This window comes from Cetorhinus maximus, chromosome 18, assembly GCF_964194155.1.
Source record: "Cetorhinus maximus chromosome 18, sCetMax3.hap1.1, whole genome shotgun sequence".
Taxonomy (NCBI): domain Eukaryota; kingdom Metazoa; phylum Chordata; class Chondrichthyes; order Lamniformes; family Cetorhinidae; genus Cetorhinus; species Cetorhinus maximus.
The window spans coordinates 15,638,161-15,659,892 of NC_135896.1; the positions used below are offsets into that span (position 1 = coordinate 15,638,161).

Here is a 21,732-nt window from a genome sequence, read left to right on the forward strand (position 1 = left end):
TACACCTAAAGCATAACTTCCTGCCATTTATATTCCGTCATCCCCCTTGCCCACCCACCCCACTCCACACTTTGAGATAAAGACCAAATTCCATTAATCTTTTAAATTTATTTTTGTACCTGTCAACTAGCTTTCAATGATTTGTGTCCTTTGCTCCTCTATACACCCGAGTGTCTCACCATTTAGAAACTACTATGATTTATCTTTCTTGAATCCAAAGCAAATGACCTCACATTTGCCATAATGAACACTCCATTTGCATTGCTTAATTCATTCACATACTCTGCCAATGTCTCTTTGCAATTCCCTGCTCCTCCCTGCACTACTTGAGAGTTGTTTGTTAACCTTAATCCCCTGTCCTCCAGTTTGGAACTCACAGTATGAGTTCCAAACTGGAGGACTCACATATCTATCATTTCAATTAACATTTTTTTAAAAATCTGCAAATAGTTGATGTCACAAATGCCCTTTCTCTGATAAAACCAATACAATCTCCAGGGGACACAGCATAGTGGTCATGACACGGGACTAGTAATCCAGAAGCCCAGTCTAATGCTCTGGGGATATGTGTTCAAATCCTACCATGGTAACTTAAATTCAATTAATAAATCTGGAAAATAAAGCTAGTTTCAGTGATAGTGACCATGACAATTATCATTGATTGTTGTAAAAACCTATCTGGTTCACTAATTCCCCTTTAGGAAATGAAATCTGTCATCCTTACCTGGTCTGGCCTACATGTGACTCAAGACCCACAGCAAGGTGATTGACTGTTAACTGCCTGCTGAAATAGCAATAAGGGATGGGCAACAAATGCTGGTCTTGCCAGTGACACCCACATCTCATGAAAGAATAAAGGGAAAAAAACATGCACAACCTAGGAAACTATTGACCATCAGCTGAAAAAGTGCTGATAGTTCCAATACAGCCCCAAACAAAGTCAATGGGCCGAATCTCTTCTGTCCTCCTCTGGAAACCATGTTGGCATGGAGCTGACATGCTCCACAGTGACCCAACTCACAGCCATAAAGACTGATTAATGAGGGTCGAGTGGGGCTTCTGCCCCTCATTGAGGCAGAAGACCCACCCTCTGCCAATCTGATTGGCTGGCAGCACCAGGAAGGTGTCTAATGGCTGCTTCTGGGATGGCTGGAGAAGAAAAGACCCCAAGGTCTTGGATCCCCTGAGCAGGTAAGTCCAGGTTCTAGGGCTGGGATGGTTTGGGTGGGTTAGGGAGAGGGGCACTGGTGGGGGTGGGTTTAAGGGAGGAAGTGGGTAGGAAGGAAGCGGGGATTCAACCTAAGGAGGTGCTGCCCTGCAATCAGCAAGGGGCAGCCCCCACCCCGTCCCTTCGTTCCCACCCTTTAACCATTTGAGGTGAAAAATCGGGTTTCCCACACCTGTCCCAAACACTTTATACGTGGGCAGTACATTATCAGCATCAATTGAGTTGATAACAAGCCTAATTGACCCTTAATTATTCATTTAAATATGGTGGGCAGGCTGTCAATTTCAGCACCTGCCCGGCCCCTCACACCCGTATTATGATGGTGAGCTCAGGGTGGGTGGGAAGGTGGTGGGATGGGTGCCCAGTCCATTTTACATTCCCCTGCCCCCACCCACCCCATTTTACCTACCCTCCTCCGTGGGAACATGCCCCCCTGGAGCACATAAAATGCAGCCCAAGGAGTTGGACTGAAAATGTGTCCAGCATATCATCTCTTTTATTGTAACAGGAAAGAACTAAAATATACTAAGTTGCAGTTTACAACAGTAATGACTTCAGAAATTAAAATTAATAGTTTTATTGGTAAAGTTAACTGTGTGTTAGACTGTGCCAGAGAAGATTAACAGATACTATAAAAAAAACTATAGGTCTATGTTCCGATCCTGCTTATTATATTTCAGGCCTCACACCTTTTCATCCTACTTTGTATATTCAATTTTTTTTTTGCATTTGATTGACCAAAATCTTGTGCTAATAAAACAGCATCAAATCACAAGAGATAGGGGTCCAAATTTAATCTTGCTGCTAATGATTTTTTTGTTGAAAATGTAACGGCGGAGAGATAAAAATTGTAAAACAAAACAACTGTCATCGCTGTGGATTTGTAGGGGGAGAGCTTTAACTCAGTGCTAGGCCTCCCAGAAATAGGCAAGAGTTTTACTAATACATTGACGGTGCTAATGAACCAGTTGCATTTTTAATGACAATCGGATGTACCCGAATGGTTCCAGGGATGAGGGAAATTAACAACAAGGCTAGGTGGAGAAGCTGGGGCTATTCTCCTTGGGATAAAGAAGATTGAGGGAAGATTTGATAGAGTGTACAAGATTATGACAGGTTTAGATAAGGTAGACAAAGAAAAGCTGTTTCCATTAGCTGATGGTACAATGACTAGAAGACAGTTTTAAGGTTTTGGGCAAGAGATACAGGAGGGATGTAAGGAAGTGCTTTTTTTTCACACAGCGAATGACCTAGAACTCTCCACCCACGAGAGTAGTGCAAGTGGAGGCAATCAATGATTTCAAAAGGAAATTGGATGGCCACTTGAGGGAAATAAACTTGCAGGGCCACAGGGATAGACTGGGTCACTAGTACTAACTGGATTGCTCTACAGTGAGCTTGTTAAGAATTTAACCCAATTAATGAAGAATTTGAATATTTGCCAAGAGCAGGAGAGCAAAGAAAAAAACAACTTTACACAAAACACAGAAAGATGTAGCTAGCCTTGAGACTGCTCATTACAAGTTGGGAAAACACCTGCACACACACGCACACATATACACACACACACACGCACACATATACACACACATATACACACACACATGCACACTCATTGATTGACCCTCAAGAATTGACAGAAGATTCAAAGGGAAGCTGAAAACCTCAATGGTTATTTTATTCTCAAAGCAAAAGATTTTCTTTAAATTTGACCTCTAGTTAAGCATCAGTGTCAGACTTCGCAATCACTGACCAAGCAGAGAATAATAAGATCTCCTCAAAGCTGAGACAAGACAAAACTATGCTTTATACTTTAATTCTGAGTATAAACTTAGTGTATTATTTGTTTGAATATCCTGCATTTATTTTTAGGTGGATTTGAATCTCCTGCATTTATTTTTAGGTTGATTTCATATCCTGCATCTGTACATTAGGTGGATTTGATTATTTTAAATATTTTACACTTTGAAATATTGTAACCATTACTGTAATGTGACATGGAATTTATTCTTATAATAAAATACAATTAAGTAATCATTATAAAAGTTGCAGACTCACTCTTTATACCTCAGGACCCTAACTTCTCCAGAATTCTTAAATGGGGAATTCTATGTACTGAGAGTGGTCAACTCAGAAGAGTTTAATCTGCTATAATATACCGACTAAGTATATTTTATTCTGAGTTATCTTTGTTTAGCCTAAATACTCATAGGAGGGAAGACATTTTATTTTATGACCAAGTCTATAGCTAATATAACTGACTAAGCTCTTTTAATAATTGCAAATCACTCCCAGTCAAGGATTAAGATGAACAATAAATTTGACTGAATAAATTGACCTTGCTGGGAGGGTAAAGATAGTTGAACCATTACAAACAAGCATGGACTTGATGGGCCAAATGGCCTGCTTCTGCACTGTAATAACTCTATGAAGCTTCATGGTAACCATTACCAATAGTAACTGTTTATTACAGATTTAGTTAATTAACTGAATTCAAATTCACAAATTGCCAGATTGTTACTCCGGATTAATGGTCCATACTGTACAGAATAGCTAAAATAAAGAAAATGGCATTTGCCACTTGAATTCTCTCACATGCATATGGTGTGTTGGAAAAATTACTCCCTAACTGACTCCCCAGTAGAATGATCCAAAAACTGAAAGTGCTTAATTCTGATTCTTTTTTCCCCAAGGTTATATTTTTGTATCAATTTATTCAGTAACAGAGAAGATACGCATTCCCTTTTTCTCGTATGGTGACACCCTACTAGCACATTATGTCTGGGATTTTAGGTGGAGGTAGTGGCTCCACCCAGCAGCCAGAAAAGCAGGGACAATTGCCAGGAACAACTGAATTTTACATTATCAGGAAATGGTTGCCTAAATCATGGCTTCCAGCCCTGTGAGTCAGGATGTCAGCCAATCAGAGCGCTGGCAGCTCTTCAGTCCCAGCTGTGTCACCAGAGCGGTGACCAGTGCTGGAACTGCAGCAGTGCTCAGGACAATTGACCCCAGAGCAGGCCTGAAGTTCACCCAAGTGGAGTTGGGACCAGTCAGACAGGCCCCAGTTTAAGTGGGTAGGGAATCAAAATTGAGCGCCACTGGGGAGCGGGGTGGTCTTCCAGCGGGGGTGGCCTTTGCCACTGGCGGGGTGGGGGGGGGGGGGTCTGCCTTTGGTCATAAGATGCCCAATAAGAAGGGAAATCCTTGAGCCCACAGAGGGGCTGTAATGTTTTACTGGTCGGCCTCCCCTGGTGGCAAAGTGTCCATCCGGCCCAGTTAAGACACCAGCCGCAGCAAGAAGAGGCCTTTAAGAGGTCATTAATTGGCCACTTAAGGGCTCCAATTGGGCCTAAGGGCAGGTAGGCCTCCCTCACTTATCCCATTGCTAGTAAAATGCCAGACCAGCTCAGGATTCCAGCCTACGCTTCCAGAATATATTCTCTCCAAATGGTGCTGTGCTTGATACAATAGCCTAAACTTTTCTATCAGCAAGGCATTGAAACTTGTTACATTTAGGAGGGCAAAACAATGGACAACAAGCAGGTCAGAAAAGGCAGCTAAGTCATATTGCATTATTGCAATGGTGGTGGTGGTGGTGGGGGGTGGGGCGGGGTGCGGTTGTGGGGGGGGTGGTGTAGCAGGGTGGGGTGGATGGCGTAATTGCTCCAGATGAAAACGTGGATGGGGAGTCAGAAACAAACTGTGGTCCAGTGCCAAAGGAATACAGGAATCATGTGGGAAAGGAGGCTGGAAAGATCACTTAGGTAAGGTCATAGGGTGATTTGAAAAGGAGGGTGGGAATCAATTTCTTGGAGCTGGAAGAATCAATGGAGTTTTACAGTAGTGACTGGCAGGATTGAGGAACATTGAAGGAGTTGTAATTTGCAGTCGGTTGAGGCAGTGCAGGAGAACATTGCAGTATCTGAGCCTAAGAGTGGGAGATAGGGTTTTGGTAGCAGTAGAGAAAGAAGATAGGCATGAGGGCAATGGTACAGGAGTGGAAGAAAGTAGGGGAGGATGTCAGCTCATGATAGATCTCCTGACATCCAATACTGGATGAGCAGAAATTTCTTCCAATTAAATATCAGGGTCCTTCTCACAAACTCTGTTCCCTTGCCACCAAATCTATCTCTCGCCATGGCAAATATCTAAGGTTGAACCAAACTTCCTCAACCTAAGTGTTATATTTGACCCTGAGATAAACTTTTGACCACATAGCCACACCATTACCAAGACCGCTTACTTCCACCTCTATAATATCACCAGACTTTAACCTTGCATCAGCTTACCTGATCAATGCTTTTGTTACCTCTATATGTGATTATTCTAACACATTTCCAAAACCCTGTTAGTCAACCAAGTCCCAGTCACCCATCTCTCCTAAACTCACTGACTTTTATTCCAGTTAAGTAACACCTCAATTTTAAAATTCTCAGCCCTGTTAACCCTAACTCTGTAATTTCCTCCAGTGCTATAATCCCCCTGAGTCTCTGTGCTCTGTCAGTTCTGTCCTCTTGAACATCCCCAATTTTAATTTCTTCACCATTGGTGGCTGTATCTTCAGCAGCCTAGGCCCTCAACTCTGGAATTCCCTCCCTATACCTCTTCACCTCGCTTCTTCCCTTTCCTCCTTTAAGACATTCCTTAAAACCTACTTCTTTGACCAAGCCTTTGGACATTTGGCCGAATATGCCCCTACGTTGCTAATGTCAAATCTTGTTCCATAGCACTCCTGTCAAGCACCTTGGGACATTTTATTATATTAAAAATATTATATACATATTGTAGTCAATGTCAGAGGGGCAGTTGGACAGTATAGCAACTGCCTTTGGATCTGGAGAGGAGACAAAGATGCTAGTATACACTTGGAAGCTGACACTGTGTTTTTGGGCATCTGAAAAGGTGTTGATGAAGAGGAAAGGGATCCAGCACAGAGCCCTGTAAACTGGCAGTGACCATATGAGCATAGTAGACACCTTCCAGAATACAGTTTCACAACACATACCCTGTATCAGCTACTTTGAGGAATGTATGACCAGGATAGGATATTGAAATGAAGATGAACGACAGAGGAGATAAGAAGGACCACAATAGAATGGACTAAGGTGATGAAGGTGGTAGAGAGTTTGAGATTGTGAGATGAGACATGAAGCCATGGTCATAACTGCTGATTATTTTTTATATTTGTTTTACCTCAGAGGAATATAGAGAAGACACTAGGTTCTAAGTGTGCAGCAACTTTATTTACAGAAATTTATACAATGCTTTAAAATGTCTACCCTCTCATGCTTCCAGCATCTTCCAGCTCCTTCTGTGATGTCTGCTTACTTGTCTCTGAATCAACGCCCAGGCTCAACCAATCAAGAACAATGAGCATAGATTAGTTATCAGACTCACGCAACCAAACACAGAACAACTGAACTGTACAATAACCACACAGGATGTTGTTCATGCAGTCTCAATGCTATGGATTAGGTGAAAACTGGATTGAAATGTTTGAAAAGGTGGGTGGCAAGAGAACTGAAAGCAAATTTGCCAGACAATGTCTCACCCTAAGGGGCCAATTTTCACCCTATTTTTGGTGTGAGCAGGGTGGTAGTGTAACGAAAATGGAAACACAGAATGTGCTGGTTCATTTCCATAGCTGTTCCATCCAGTGCCATTTTGATCAGGGCCTAGAGATAAGCAGATAGAGCTTCTGGAAAAGGTAGGAGTCATGTTAAAGTGTGCATATCAGATGTCATTAGGACACCATTAGCTTTCTCATGAACTTTATCATGGTGAATGATTAATTCTGGATCTGCCCAGCTTCTGGACAGTGCAAGACAGTGCCAACGCCATTTAAAGGGGAACTTACTTGCAAGTATTCAGATCACTGATACCTGTATGGAGAGTTGGAGCAGCTTTATCTGAAAACCTTTTTTTTTGCTGAAATTGTACTACTTTCTGCATTTCATGGCACTGTTTCCTTTGCATACTGAGGAGCTTGGTTTACTGTAGAATGAGAGTGATATTGGTCACTCCTTACAGGAGGAACAAGAGTTTCAGCAGCTTCAGGGATCAACACTTGGTCTGTCAAGAAATCCTTGAAGATGGAGGGCTGCTGGCTGGTGTCTTCAGTCCCTTCTCATAGGGTCGACAAACCCTGGATAAGCTACTGAACATGTTGGAGGAGCAGCATAGGAGGAGTCTATACTGCTGATGAGAGGCTGTAAGTGAAATCGGCAGAGTGTTATGGCCAGAGATGGAGCTGACTCCCACAGCATTGCCTGTGCACCACAGTTCACCACAGCCCTGAATTTCATTATACCAGGATCGCTCCATGCTGCAGCTGGAGATATATGTGGTAGAAATCAGCCTGAGGTACATTCCTGCATAAAGCAAGTTGTACACATGCTGTTTGCCAAGGCTGATGATTTCATTGTGTTCCAAACGGACCTTAAGAGCCAGTAGCCGTGTGGTACTGTAGCATTCCCTTAAGTATGGGATACCATCAAGTTCACACATGTAGGCAGCAGAGTTACTGCCAGCAAGCCTAGAACCCACATGAACCGCACAGGGTTTTGCCTCCTCAATGTGCAGCTAATCTGTAACCACCATAAGACATAGGAGCAGAAGTAGGCCATTCAGCCCATCGAGTCTGCTCTGCCATTCAATGAGATCATGGCCGATCTGATAATCCTCAATTCCACTTTGCTGCCTTTTCCCCACAACCTTTGATTCCCTTACTGATTAAAAATCTGCTTATCTCAGCCTTGAATATACATAACGACCCAGCCTCTACAGCCCTTTGTGGTAAAGAATTCCACACATTTACTACCCTCAGAGAAGAAATTCCTCCTCATCTCTGTCTTAAATGGGCGACTCCTTACTCTGAGATTGTGTGTTCTGGTCCTAGACTGTCCCACAAGGGGAAACAACCTCTCAGTATCTACCCTGTCAAGCCCCCTAAGAATCTTATATGTTTCAATAAGGTCACCTCTCATTCTTCTAAACTCCAATGAGTACAGGCCCAACCTACTCAACCCCTCCTCATAAGAAAATCCCTCCATACCTGGGGCCAACCTAGTGAACCTTCTCTGGACTGCTGCCAATGCCAGTATATCTTTCCTTAGATAAGGGGACCAAAACTATTTACAGTATTCTAGGCGTGGTCTAACTAGTGACTTGCATAGTTTTAGCAAGACTTTCCTATTTTTATACTCCATTCCCTTTGAAATAAAGGCCAACATTCCATTCACCTTCCCTATTACCTGCTGAACTTGTATGCTAGTTTTTTGTGATTCATGCACGAGGACCCCCAAATCCCTCTGTGCAGCAGCTTTCTGCAGTCTTTCTCCATTTAAATAATATTCAGCTCTTCTATTCTTCCTGCAAAAGTGCATAACCTCACATTTTCCCACATTATATTTCATCTGCCAAGTTTTTCCCACTCACTTAACCTATCTATATCCCTCTGTAGACTCTTTGTATCACCCTAACCACTTGCCTTTCCATCTATTTTTGTGTCATCCGCAAACTTGGTGATGGTACATTCATTTAGCTCATCCAAGTCATTGATACATATTGTAGATAATTGTGGCCCCAGCAATGATCCTTGTGGCATTCTTCTAGTTACAGGTTGCCATCCAGAAAATGCCCCCTTTATCCTAACTCTCTATCTTCTATTAGTTAGCCAAACCTCTATCCATGCTAATATACTACCCCCAACACCACGGGCTCTTATCTTATTAAGAAGCCTAATATGGGGTACATTATTGAACACCTTTTGGAAATCCACATATATTACATCTACTGGTTCCCCTTTATCTATCGTACTTGTTACCTCCTCAAAGAATTCTAATAAATTTGTCAGGCTTGATTTCAAGGTGGTTCATGCATGTATTTGTCCACTTTTCAGGCATCTCTCACAAAGCTCATGTGCTGTGATTGTCCAGCAATCTCACCGCCTCTTCCCTCCCCACTTCCTGCTGGGGAATGTAGTATATCTGCTTCAAACTTGGGTGATGGTCCCACTCCATTTCTTATGAGTCCCCGCGGAGACCAAAGGGAACGAGTCATGTTTCAAACAAATCTATTGAGCATTCTCCCGGGATCCTCAAACCAGTCTGGAGAGTTTCTTACAGTGCAGCTCTGAGAGAGCACCAAGGATCACAGTGGTGTGCAGCCTCTTGCATAACTCCCCACAAACTGGAGAGAGCTACTGCTGGCGACAGATGAAGAGGAAGAATCTAATGTGACAGAGAACATAGGACCAGTCGGAGTCTCCAGCATCAATCAGAGCCAACAGCTCATTCAGCGTCGCTCTTTCCCCCACTCCCGGCACTCTCCCATTCCCGCCATTTCTCCAGGATGCCCGTGGGCCAGCTGCCAAATTACAGTGATCAATACAGATATCCTGTCCTCCCCGTCATTATGTAAATTCAATCCCTTGGTTTCCAGTTGACTGCATCATTTCCTGGGGAGTATGAAAATGGAAATACGCACTTAAACCTGAAGGCTGGATTCTCCAATCCAGTGGGAATCTCGGATCAGATTTGTTTTTACCCATTGGTCATGGACTCCCAGCAGTATCTGCACTACAGCCAGGTAGTTCATTTCAGGTGCAGGGGAGAAGGAAATGGGTCTACCCCAGCAAAGAAAACAACCAAAACTAAAACAAAAATACCTGGAAAAACTCAGCAGGTCTGACAGCATCTGCAGAGAGGAGTACAGTTAACGTTTCGAGTCCGACAGCATCTGCGGAGAGGAACACAGTTAACGTTTCGAGTCTGACAGCATCTGCGGAGAGGAACACAGTTAACATTTTGAGTCCGTATGGACTCGAAACGTTAACTGTGTTCCTCTCCGCAGATGCTGTCAGACCTGCTGAGTTTTCCCAGGTATTTTTGTTTTTGTTTTGGATTTCCAGCATCTGCAGTTTTTTGCTTTTATCTTAAAGAAAACAACCATTTATTTTCTATTTTTCAAATTTCCCACTTTGCGTTTAACAATCCATCATTCCATAATAGATAATGTTAAGGGATAATGCCCTTTAAAATCAAACCTGTCCAGCCCCCTCTTTCCTCAAACTCCTCCCCCTCGCTGTCATGACAACATTGGGTGCCAGAAGGCTACACCTTTCTGATGCCCGCTACTGCTGAGAGTTCTGCAAAAGGCAGTCTGATAAATTCTAGTTTCACATCATTAAGGTGTCAGCTATGGCTTATTTCATTTTTCTCGCCCCCCACCCCCCCGCCCCACCACACCACCACACCACCACCACCCCCCCACCCCCCCACCCCCATCTCCATCAGAAGATTTTGGATTTAGGTAGATCCCATTGGAGCATTAAATCTAGGCCGACACCACAGGGTAGTACTGAGGGAGTGCTGCATTGTCCTTCCAGAAAGATTAGCTAAACCGAAGCCCCCTCTCGGTGGACATAAAAGACCCCATGGCAATATTTCAAAGACAAGCAGGGGACTTCTCCCCAGTATCTTGGCCAATATTTATATCTCAATGAAATTTCATTAGAACAGATTATCTGGCCATTATCTCATTGCTGTTTGTGGGATTTTGCTATGTGCAATTTGACTGTCACATTTCCTACATTGCAACAATGACTACTCTTCAGTGGTTTTCACCTGGTTTGGGATAACAACACGAAAGGTGCTGTATGAATGCAGGTCTTTCTTTGAACTTATTATTTAAATATGTTGAACCAAATTTAGTTGGATGTATTCAACCTTCACCAAAATTAGTGAGAAACCCCAGAAAAGATAATGAATAACAGGGAGCAGTTGAACTTCTCCCTAATACATTTCTTATCTCCAAACACCTCAAAATTGCTGTCCTGCATTTCACCCCTTACATAAAATGGAGATACAGGCCTGTAAGGGAAGTGAAAACATTGAAAACAAACTCACCAGACCAAGCATCCTGCTGTCCACACACCACCCTATCCCACTCCACGTCTCACTCACACATCACTCCTTGCTCTCTCCTCGTTCTTCAACATCTCCAATTTATAATTCTCATCCTCACATTCAAATCCCTTCATGACGATGACTCCCCTCCACTCTCTCTAATTTCACCTAGAATTCTACATTACTCCAGCTCTGGCCTCGTGCTTTGCCAACTGTTATATTGACAGCTTTGTTTTTGGATGTCTAGGCCTCATACTCCAGTACACCCTCCTTGAGTAACTGCCCCCCCAACCCCCACCTCTCTCTTCCTTTAACACTTCCATAAAATCCACCACTTTGATCAAACTTTCGATCATCCTTCCTAATATCTTCTTCAATGGTTTAGTGTGTCTATTTTTATCTGATAATGCCTCTGTAGAGCACCTTGGGAATTTTTTCTACATTAAAGGCACTCTATCAATGTAAACTCTTTCAAACATGAGACCAACCAAATTAGATGGAGTATAATGTGGGAAAATGTGAGGTTGTCCACTTGGGCAGGAAGAATAGCAGATTACTTAAATAGAGAAAGATTACAGAACTCTGTGGTACAGAGGGATCTGGGTGCCCGGTACATGAATCACATAAGGTAGAGCAAGTGATTAGGAAGGCAAGTGGAATGTTGTCATTTATTGTAGGGGGGATGGGATATAAAAGTAGGGAAGTTTTGCTGTATTGTACAGAGCATAGGTGAGACCACATCTGGAATACTGTGTACAATTTTGGTCTCCTTACTTAAGAAAGGATACAATTACATTAGAAGTAATTCAGAGAAGAGAAGTCCTGAGTTGTAGGGGTTATCTTATGAGGAAAAGACAGTTTGGGCCTGTACCCATTGGAGTTTAGAAGAAAGAGAGGCGATCTTATTGAAACATCTAAGATCCCGAGAGGACTTGACAGGGTGGATCCTGAGGGAATGTTTCTCCATATGGAAGAGGCTAAAACTAGGAGACTTACTTAAAAATAAGTAGTCTCCCATTTAAGGCAGAAATGAGGGGATTTTTGTTTTCTGTCTCTCAGAGGGTCATTAGTCTGTGAAATTGTCTTCCCCAGAGAGCAGTGGAGGCAGGGTCATTAAATATTTTTAAGGCTGATTTAGAGAGTTTGACAAGGGAGTTAAAGGTAAGAGGGGCTATACAGGAAAGTAGAGTTTAGACCACAATCAGATTAGCCATGAGCTTATCAAATGGCAGAGCGGGCTTGAGGGGCCGAATAGCCTACTCCTGCTCCTAATTTGTATGTTCGTAGATGAACTTTGTTGCATTTCTCAAGACATTGACAAACCTTAACCCATGCCTACAATATCACTGCCAATACTGATTAATGAGCCTGACAATCCAATCCCTGACATAACATAGCACTATTGACTACTCTCATTTCAGACTGTAATCTGAGACATATGTGTTTGCAAGTGGGGAGGGAATTTGTTTTGTTCCATATGACTGCCACTTTGACAGCTTGCAAAATCATGGATATCACAGAAATTAGTTACAAAATGGTCATTAAAAAAAAAGTGGTTAAATATTCCTATGACTGGACCTGCAGTGGAATTTTTTCACAGCTTATTAAACCCAGAGACAGGGCCCGAAAACTTGAAAAGAACTAATGTTCCAATTTTTACAAACAGCCCGGAGTGTGGTCCTGTGAACTATAAGCAGGCTAACTCAAGGAGGAAAGATAGAACAAACAATAACAATTTAAAATGACTAAAGACGACAATTCAAAGCTAACACCAGATTTAAAAAATACAGATCAAACCGCACAAACTCATTGGAATGATTGCAATATGTCACAGAATGACAGCCTCTGCTCCAATTCCCCCTCAGTGGCTGAACTGTAAACTCTCAAGTTAGTGGAAGGAGTACTTCCCAGCGATAGGTCACTCCCCCTTAGTGAGAGGAAGCAATTCCGGGACTAGTCATATCCGACAAAGCGTTCAATGATTGTATTTTGTAGGGTCGTAACACTCAACAAGTGGTTTTGGATAAACCTTTGGCCTGATTCGTTCCAGCCTCCTGGTTGAATAAAGAAGGACTGAGATAGGTTATAGCTATGGGCCATTAAATACTATTTGCTCATGAATAGTGCATATCCAAATATAACATTCGATCAGAACAGAACGTGCTGGAAATAATCAGCAGGTCTGGCAGCAGCTGCAGAGAGAGAAACAGAGTTAACGTTTCAAGTCGAGTATGACTGTTCTTCGGAACTGATTCTGATACTGTGTTCCGAGGAAGTCATATTGGGCTCAAAACGTTAACTCTGTTTCTCTCTCCACAGCTGCTGCCAGACCTGCTGAGTATTTCCAGCACCTTCTGTTCTGATCGAATGTTATATTTGGATACACATAATTTTCAGAACTTTCTGTTCTTACTTCAGATCTCCAGCGTCCGCAGTACTTGGTTTTTATTATAACATTTGATGTTTGTTTTGCATCAAGATCAAATTAAAAACAATCTATGCAAATAAATTTATTATTCAAAAAATGTCAAACCCAATGCCCAAAATATATCAACCTGATTAAAAATTTAAAATAATTATTTCAAAAATTTAAGGTCTTCTGCAGAAGTATACAAGGAATGAAAATTTTGGCCTGTTTTGGAGAATTATTTTGTAACAGGAGTACCATAAATCTGCAACTTTTACTGGAAATAATGCTAATCTTTGTTTAAGTCAAAAGGGTTCACTAATTGTGTTTAATCAGTATCTGATAATCTCCTGATCATCAAGATTAAAATGTTACATGGTGGGGTGACTGAGTTTGACATAAATCAATCAATTACCCATTTTATCACATCCCTGTGTTGCATGTATTCTCCATGTATGTTTAATACAGCAGGCTGCTTTACAGAGAAAATCACACTTAACATCTTCTAAGGTGACTAACCTGTTAACTTGGATAATGAGTTGTTTTCAGTCATTTATTGCAAATCCACAGATTGAACCTACCTGATATTTTCATTCAAGTGTTGTGTATTCCTGAAAAGTAGAATTAAAAATCCAGGGGACAGATGTTCAGCAGAACTGCTTGTATTTCCCTTTTCTCTCTAATAGGCTCCTTTGATATTTATGTGGCCGCTGGATTTCAATTTGTAAAAAGCTGATGGTCCTTTCCACACAGTTTTTCTCCTTATCTCGGGAGATACTGGTCTCGAAGTGAGCGACACCTGGTTTCGTTCAAGCCCCCTTCTAACTCAGCGTTAAACCAATTGGACAAAGAATGCTAAAAATGAACACTTCACTCTGGACGTACGTTTAAAAACGCAAATGGGAGTCTGTGTGTTGCTGACAGCTGGTTTAAATTACAGAGCACCAACTGGCGTGCGTTCCCACAACCAGCTTGTGGATCTTGGCAGTTCAGGGCTCCACGCTTCGTCTTCTTGGAAAGTTTGAGACCTTCAGCATGTTTAAACTGCAAAATCTGATAAGTCATTGCTTTTATATGTTAGCTCATGGGATCTGAATTTGTATTAAATTAAAATTATTATGGAAAAGTGCCAAGACACTCTGATGTTTGCTATGAAATCACTACCAATTTAAACAGGATATATGGAACAATTGTGCAGCTTTTTTCCTTCAAATGTATGAAAGTCTGGGGGAACGCTAACGCACCTTTTGTAGATGGTGGGTGCGGAGGTGGTGAAGATTGTTAGCGGCTACACATTGCATTGTGAAGAGAGATCCAGCTCTCATCTTGGATGCCTCGGATCTAAGGCAGTACCATTGTAATTTTCATCTTCACGATGAAGTCAAGCTGAAACAGTCTCCACTTTCGGCCTCATGATTCGCAAACCTGAGGTGCTTTAGTGAAGAGCCCAATTTGGATTTGTCAGTGTCAGCCACGCCCCGGTTAGCAGCTCTCTTGCCTCGAACTCACAAAGGTTCTGAATTCAAGTCCCACCCCAAGGCTTGAGCACAAAAATCAAGGCCGACACTCCAGTGCAGCTCTGAGGGAGTGCTGTATTGTCAGAGGTGCTGTTTTCCAGATAAGATGTTAAACTGAGGCCCCATCTGCTTGCTCGGGAGGATGTAAAAGATCCCATATACTATCTCAAAGAAGAGCAGGAGAATGATCCCTGGCAAATATTTATCCCAACATCAACATCATAAAACCAGATTATCTGGTCATTTTCACATTGCTGCTTGTAGGAGTTTGCTATGTGCAATTTGCCTGCTGTGTTTCCTACATTCCAACAGTGACTATGCGTCAAAAGCATTTCATTGGTTGTAAAGTGCTCTGAGACATCCGGTGGTGGTGAAAAGCACCACAGAAATACAAGTGCTTCTTTTATTGAATTAACTGTTCTAATCTACATTTCTAGTTTATATTTCCTGGTTCAGACTCTGAGGGCCCAAAAGAATGCTTAATTCGGATTGGTGAAGGAAATGCAGCTATATGACCGCTTCAATCACGTCCCAGCCAATTGCGCCGCCCCAAATTTTTGATTAAAGTTCCAGCGCAAAAGCTCACAGTGTGTCTGTGGGCAAAAGCAAGTGCAATGAACAGCTGGCACTATTCGCTTGACACTAACCACAAAATTTAATTCAAAATCACAAAACAATTTCTCTACTTTGAGGCATTTTGCACTTAAATATTTTCATGTTACAACCATAATGGATTGGGGTGGGGGTTGGGGGTGGTGGTGCAGGGAGTGGTTTCAACACCATGTGGGGTGAACTGCTCCGCTTGATCACATTTTCCTTTGGTGATCTTACGGAAGGCTTTCAAGAAAGTTTCTCTTTAGTCCTCACGCAGACGTCAAAGATGTGTTTTGGATCCAACACTCTACAGAATGTTGTGACAATGGAGTTGGTACCTGTGGACATAGCCAGTCATTATTGAATAATATAGACCAGGGTCTCAAACCAGGCTAAGGTCATGGTTTACTGGGCAGCAGTGATCCCCATGCCCCTATTTACTTTGGAAACTTGGACAACCTGAGGCAGACATCTAAAAGCATTGGAGAAGCACCACAAGCAGTGTTTTCACAAGATCCTCCAAATCTAGTGGCAAGAAAGGCAGTCCAAAAGCAGTGTCCTCTCCCAAGCCAACATGATCAACATTGAGACACTAATTCTCAAAGTCAGCTCCTCTGGGCAGGGCATGTCATTTGTATACCTGTGTGAAGATAGATGTTGTCATTTTTAATACTTTTGGGAATATGGTGATATTCTGTAAAGGTGTGTGTGTGTATGTGTGTATATGATTAATTAAACTGGGGGAAGACAACTTGCCTATGGGGACTGAGAGATGAAAGGTACAGGTGCTAGATACATGCATTTGTAATGAGAGGCTATGGTGAAGTTGGAATTACAAGTAAATAAGTTAGGTTTTAAAATTTTCATGAGGTGATAGGTAAGAACTTGACTCTTCAGCTGCTAAATTTCAAAGGGAGTTTAAGGGACTTTTCTAACTTACAAAGGTTTCATGAGTAAACAGGGGAAGTTATTAAATTTTATTTGACCTGAAAGTGCAGGCAATAGGAAGACATGAAAGTTTTTTATATTTTGGAAAAATTGAGTTCAAAGAGAAGCTTAGGACAATGAAATCTAGGATGAAAGGGTAAAGGGATATTTAAGGGAGATATTTAGTTGAGATGGCTGTGGTTTTTTTTATTCATTCACAGGATGTGGGCTTCACTGGCTGGGCCAGCATTTATTGCCCATCCCTAGTTGCCCTTGAGAAGGTGGTGGTGAGCTGCCTTCTTGAACTGCTGCAGTCCAAGTGGTGTAGGTACATCCACAGTGCTGTTAGGAAGGGAGTTCCAGGATTTTGACTCAGCGACAGTGAAGGAACGGCAATATATTTCCAAGTCAGGATGGTGAGTGGCATGGAGGGGAACTTCCAGGTGGTGGTGGTGTTCCCATCTATCCGCTGCCCTTGTCCTTCTAGATGGTAGTGGTCATGGGTTTGGAAGGTGCTATCGAAGGAGCCTTGGTGAATTCCTGCAGTTCATCTTGTAGACGGTACACACTGCTGCTACTGTGCGTTGATGGTGGAGGGAGTGAATGTTTGTGGATGTGGTGCCAATCAAGCGGGCTGCTTTGTCCTGGATGGTATCAAGCTTCTTGAGTGTTGTGGGAGCTGCACCCATCCAGGCAAATGGGGAGTATTCCATCACACTCCTGACTTGGCCTTGTAGAAGGTGGGCAGGCTTTGGTGAGTCAAGAGGTGATTTACTCATCACATGATTCAAAGCCTGACCTTGCAGCTGCAGTATTTATATGGCTAGTCCAGTTCACTTTCTAGTCAATGGTGACCCCCAGAACGTTGAAAGTAGGGGATTCAGTGATGGTAATGCCATTGAACATTAAGGGGCGATGGTTGGATTCTCTCTTGTTGGAGATGGTCATTGCCTGACACTTGTGTGGCAGGAATGTTACTTGCCACTTGGCAGCCTAAGCCTGGATATTGTCCAGGTGTTGCTGCATTTGGACATGGACTGCTTCAGTATCTGAGGAGTCGTGAATGGTGCTGAACATTGTGCAACCATCAGCAAACATCCCCACTTCTGACCTTATGATGGAAGGAAGGCCATTGATGAAGCAGCTGACAATGGTTGGTCCAAGGACACTACCCTGAGGAACTCCTGCAGTGATGTCTTGGAGCTGAGAGGACTGACCTCCAACAACCACAACCATCTTCCTTTGTGCTATGTATGACTCCTACCAACAGAGAGTTTTCCCCCTGCTTCCCATTGACTCCAGTTTTGCTAGGGCTCCTTAATGCCACACTCGGTCAAATGCTGTTTTGATGTCAAGGGCAGTCACCCTCACCTCACCTCAGGGTTTCAGCTCTTCTGTCCATGTTTGAACCAAGGCTGTAATGAGGTCAGGAGTTGAAAGGCCCTGGTGAAACCCAAACTGGGTATCAGTGAGCTGGTTATTGCTAAGCAAGAACCCCCCTTCCATTACTTTACTGAGAATAGACTGATGGGGCGGTAATTTGCCAGGTTCAATTCGTCCTGCTTTTTGTGTACAGGACATCCCTGGGCAATTTTCCACATGGTTGGGTAGATGCCAGTGTTTTAATTTGAAGCAGCCATCTAGTTTCAAGCCAGAGAAGTCTTTGTTTTCAGAAAGCAGTCTGTTTCTGAACTTCCTTCAGGTTTCCACAGCAGAGTGGATGAGAATAAGATGGCGTGTGGTATACTTTATTAAAGCAGCAGCAGTTTTTGCCTTGGGTAATATTACTGGGTTTTTATGGTTAAAAATCTATAAGGGAGCTGTTGCCAAGTAGTTTACTTATGTGTTCTGACCAGGTGGGCTTTTTAAGGGGGAATTTTTTTTAGACTGTTTTAACTGTGATTTTAATTCTCTGCGTTTCTAAGTTTTTTTTCTATTTGTTAATAAATCTTTTAATTTTAAAATCCTAGATGAGTTACTGGGATTATATGCTTCTAGGATCAATAGTTTTCCCCTCATTTTCAAAACATAAAAAAAAGTTACGATCAGTCAGACAAGTTTTCCTCTGAGATTTGGCTTGCTCAGCAAATAACATCAGCTGCGATCGAAACACCTGACACCAGACTCTTGAAACAACTGCTCTACTTGGAACTCAGTCACAGCAGGAGACTCCCAGCAGGGCCACGGAAATGCTTTGGAGATATTCTCAAAACACCCCTGAAGAGGTCAAACAGCTCTGCCGATTCATGGGAGTCCCTGGCTTGTGGCCGACCAAAATGGAGGATGCTCATCCATGACAAACTGAACACATTGAGACACTTCATCGTAAAGAGCAGAAACAAAGTCTAGGCATCAGAGGGAGCACACAAGCCTCCAAATATCTCATCAACTCAATCATTCAAACACAATCTGCCCCGCAACTGGCGGAGTTTGCAGATCGCACATTGGATTTTAGTCATCTCAGAACCCGTTGAACTGAAGTGCAAGCAAGTCATCCTCGAGCCTGAGGGACTGATTAATAAAGAGATGTTAATGCTAGATTGATGTGATGGAGTTTCTTCAACAGTTTGAAGAGGTATATTTCAAAGTTTTAGCATCTGGGCACTTTCATCAGTGACTATTCTTTAAATGCATTGGAGAGCATCCTTCATACTGCAAAATCTGTTGGATAGATTGGGTTCAGTGGTTTGAATGGTAATTTCTTATTCTATAGTTTCTTATAACACCTCCACTACCTCTTACAACTCAAGCTGTGACATTTTTACATAGTTTACATAGAACAGTTTGGTATCCACAACACAGAAACAAACCATTTGACCCAACAAGCCCAAGCCACTGGTTATGTTTCACATTAGCCACCTCGCACCCTCATCTAACCCCATTAACATATTTCTCCATTCCTTTCTCCCTCACTTCCCTTTAATTGCATCTGGCTTTTCGCCTCAACTACTCCTTGTGGTGGCGCACACTGCATTCCAATCATTCTTTTAGTGAGGAAGTTACTCCAGAGTTTCCTATCGGATTTACTAGTGACTATCTATTAACCATGAACCCAATGGGCTGAATATGCTGTAACCATTCAATGATCCTATGATTCATGGTCCCTAATTCTGGCCTTCCCCACTCCTTGAAACATCTTCTCTAAACACAAGTAATGAGGCAGCAACCAAGCTTTTAGTAAATGCGCCTGGTGCTGTTTGTTTGGGTTTCACTTGCTATTGTTGGACGTTTAGCCACTATGCTCCCGTCAGAAAACACTGGGATATTAGGAGATAACTTCAGCATCTTTCCACTCTCATTTCACAACTTACAATGCATTTTTTCATGTCACTTGCTTTATTAAAATGTGAATGTGGGAGAGGCTGTGGTGTAGTGGTATTGACACTAGACTGGTAATACTCTGGGGTCCGGGGTTTGAATCCCACCACAGCAGATGGTGGAATTTGAATTCAATAAATATCTGAATTTAAAAGTCAAATGATTGAAACCCCTTGTTGATTGCCATTAAAAAACAATCAAGTACACACTGAGGGGAAGGAAATCTGCTGTCCTACATGTGACTGCAGATCTGTAGTAATGTGGTTGACTCATAGGTGCCTAGCAATTGCTTAGTTGTATTGGGAAAGGAATGAAACTGGATGGGCCACCTGGAATTGACCGAGGCACCGGAAATGACAAAGGCAAATCCAGCCCTGATCGATCCTGCAAAGTCCTCTTGTGCCAAAATTAGGAAAGCTGTCTCACAGACTAGTCAAGCAACAGCCTGACATAGTCATACTCATGGAATCATGCCTTACAGATCATGCCCCAGACATCACCATCCCTGGGTTTGTCCTGTCCCACCAGCAGGACAGGCCCAGCAGAGGTGGTGGGACAGTGGTATACAGTCAGGAAGGAGTTGCCTTGGGAGTCCTCAACATCGGCTCCGGACCCAATGAAGTCTCATGGCATCAGGAAACCTCCTGTTGATTACCATATATTGCCCATCATGGGAAGGGAACAGAATGGACTGTGGGTGAGAAACTTCAGTGTCCATCACCAAGAGCGGCTCAGTAGCACTACCGCTGGCTGAGTCCTAAAGGGCATAGCTCCTAGACTGGGTCTGCAGCAGGTGGTGAGGGTACCAACAAGAGGGAAAAACATACTTGTCCTCATCTTCACCATCCTGCCTGCAGATGCATCTGTCCATGACAGTAGCAGCGGGAATGACCACCGCACAGTTCTTGTGGAGACGAAGTCCCTTCTTCATATTGATGATACACTCCATCATTTTGCGTGGCACTACCACCGTACTAGATGGGATAAATATCAAACAGATCTAGCAGCTCAAGACTGGGCATCCATGAGGTGCTGTGGGCCATCAGCAGCAGCAGAATTGTACTCAACCACAATCTGTAACCTCATGGCCCAGCATATCTCCTGCCCTACCATTGCCAAGGGATCAACCCTGGTTCAATGAAGAGTGCAGGAGGGCATGTCAGGAGCAGCACCAGGCATACCTAAAAATGAGGTGTCAACCTGGTGAAGCTATAACACAGGGCTACTTGCATGCCAAGCAGCAAGTGACAGACAGAGCTAAGCGATCCCACAACCAATAGATCAGATCTAAGCTCTGCAGTCCTGCCACATCCAGTCATGAATGGTAGTGGACAATTAAACAACACACTGGAGGAGGAGGCTCCACAAATATCCCCATCCTCAATGATGGAGGAGCCCAGCATGTCAGAGTAAAAGATAAGGCTGAAGCATTCGTAACAATCTTCAGTCAGAAGTGCCGACTGCATGGCCCCTCCAGAGGCCCCAGCATCGCAGATGTCAGTCTTCAGCCAATTCGATTCACTCCACTCGAGTCATACCTAGCACATAGGATATTGGAGGTCAATCAGCTCAGTTCCAAGTCATCATTGCAGGAGTTCCTCAGGGTAGTGTCCTCAGCCCAACCATCTTCAGCTGCTTCATCAATGACCTTCCTTCCATCATAAGGTCAGAAGTGGGGATGTTCGCTGATGATTGCACAATGTTTAGCACCATTCACAACTCCTCAGATACTGAAGCTGTCCATGTCCAAATGCAGCAAGACCTGGACAACATCCAGGCTTGGGCTAACAAGTGGCAGGTAACATTTGTGCAACACAAGTGCCAGGCAAT

At 43.0% G+C, this 21,732-nt stretch overlaps 1 protein-coding gene across 2 annotated transcripts in view; it reads right to left on the reverse strand.

The window, feature by feature from the left end:
- fbln5 (fibulin 5) overlaps positions 1–14,501 on the reverse strand; it is a 93,637-nt gene extending 79,136 nt beyond the window's left edge. For both annotated transcript variants that reach the window (XM_078562159.1, XM_078562158.1), the window contains exon 1: positions 14,128–14,501. The gene's annotated coding sequence lies outside the window, so the exon portion shown is untranslated. The remainder of the gene's footprint in view (positions 1–14,127) is intronic.
- Positions 14,502–21,732: the final 7,231 nt, after the last annotated feature.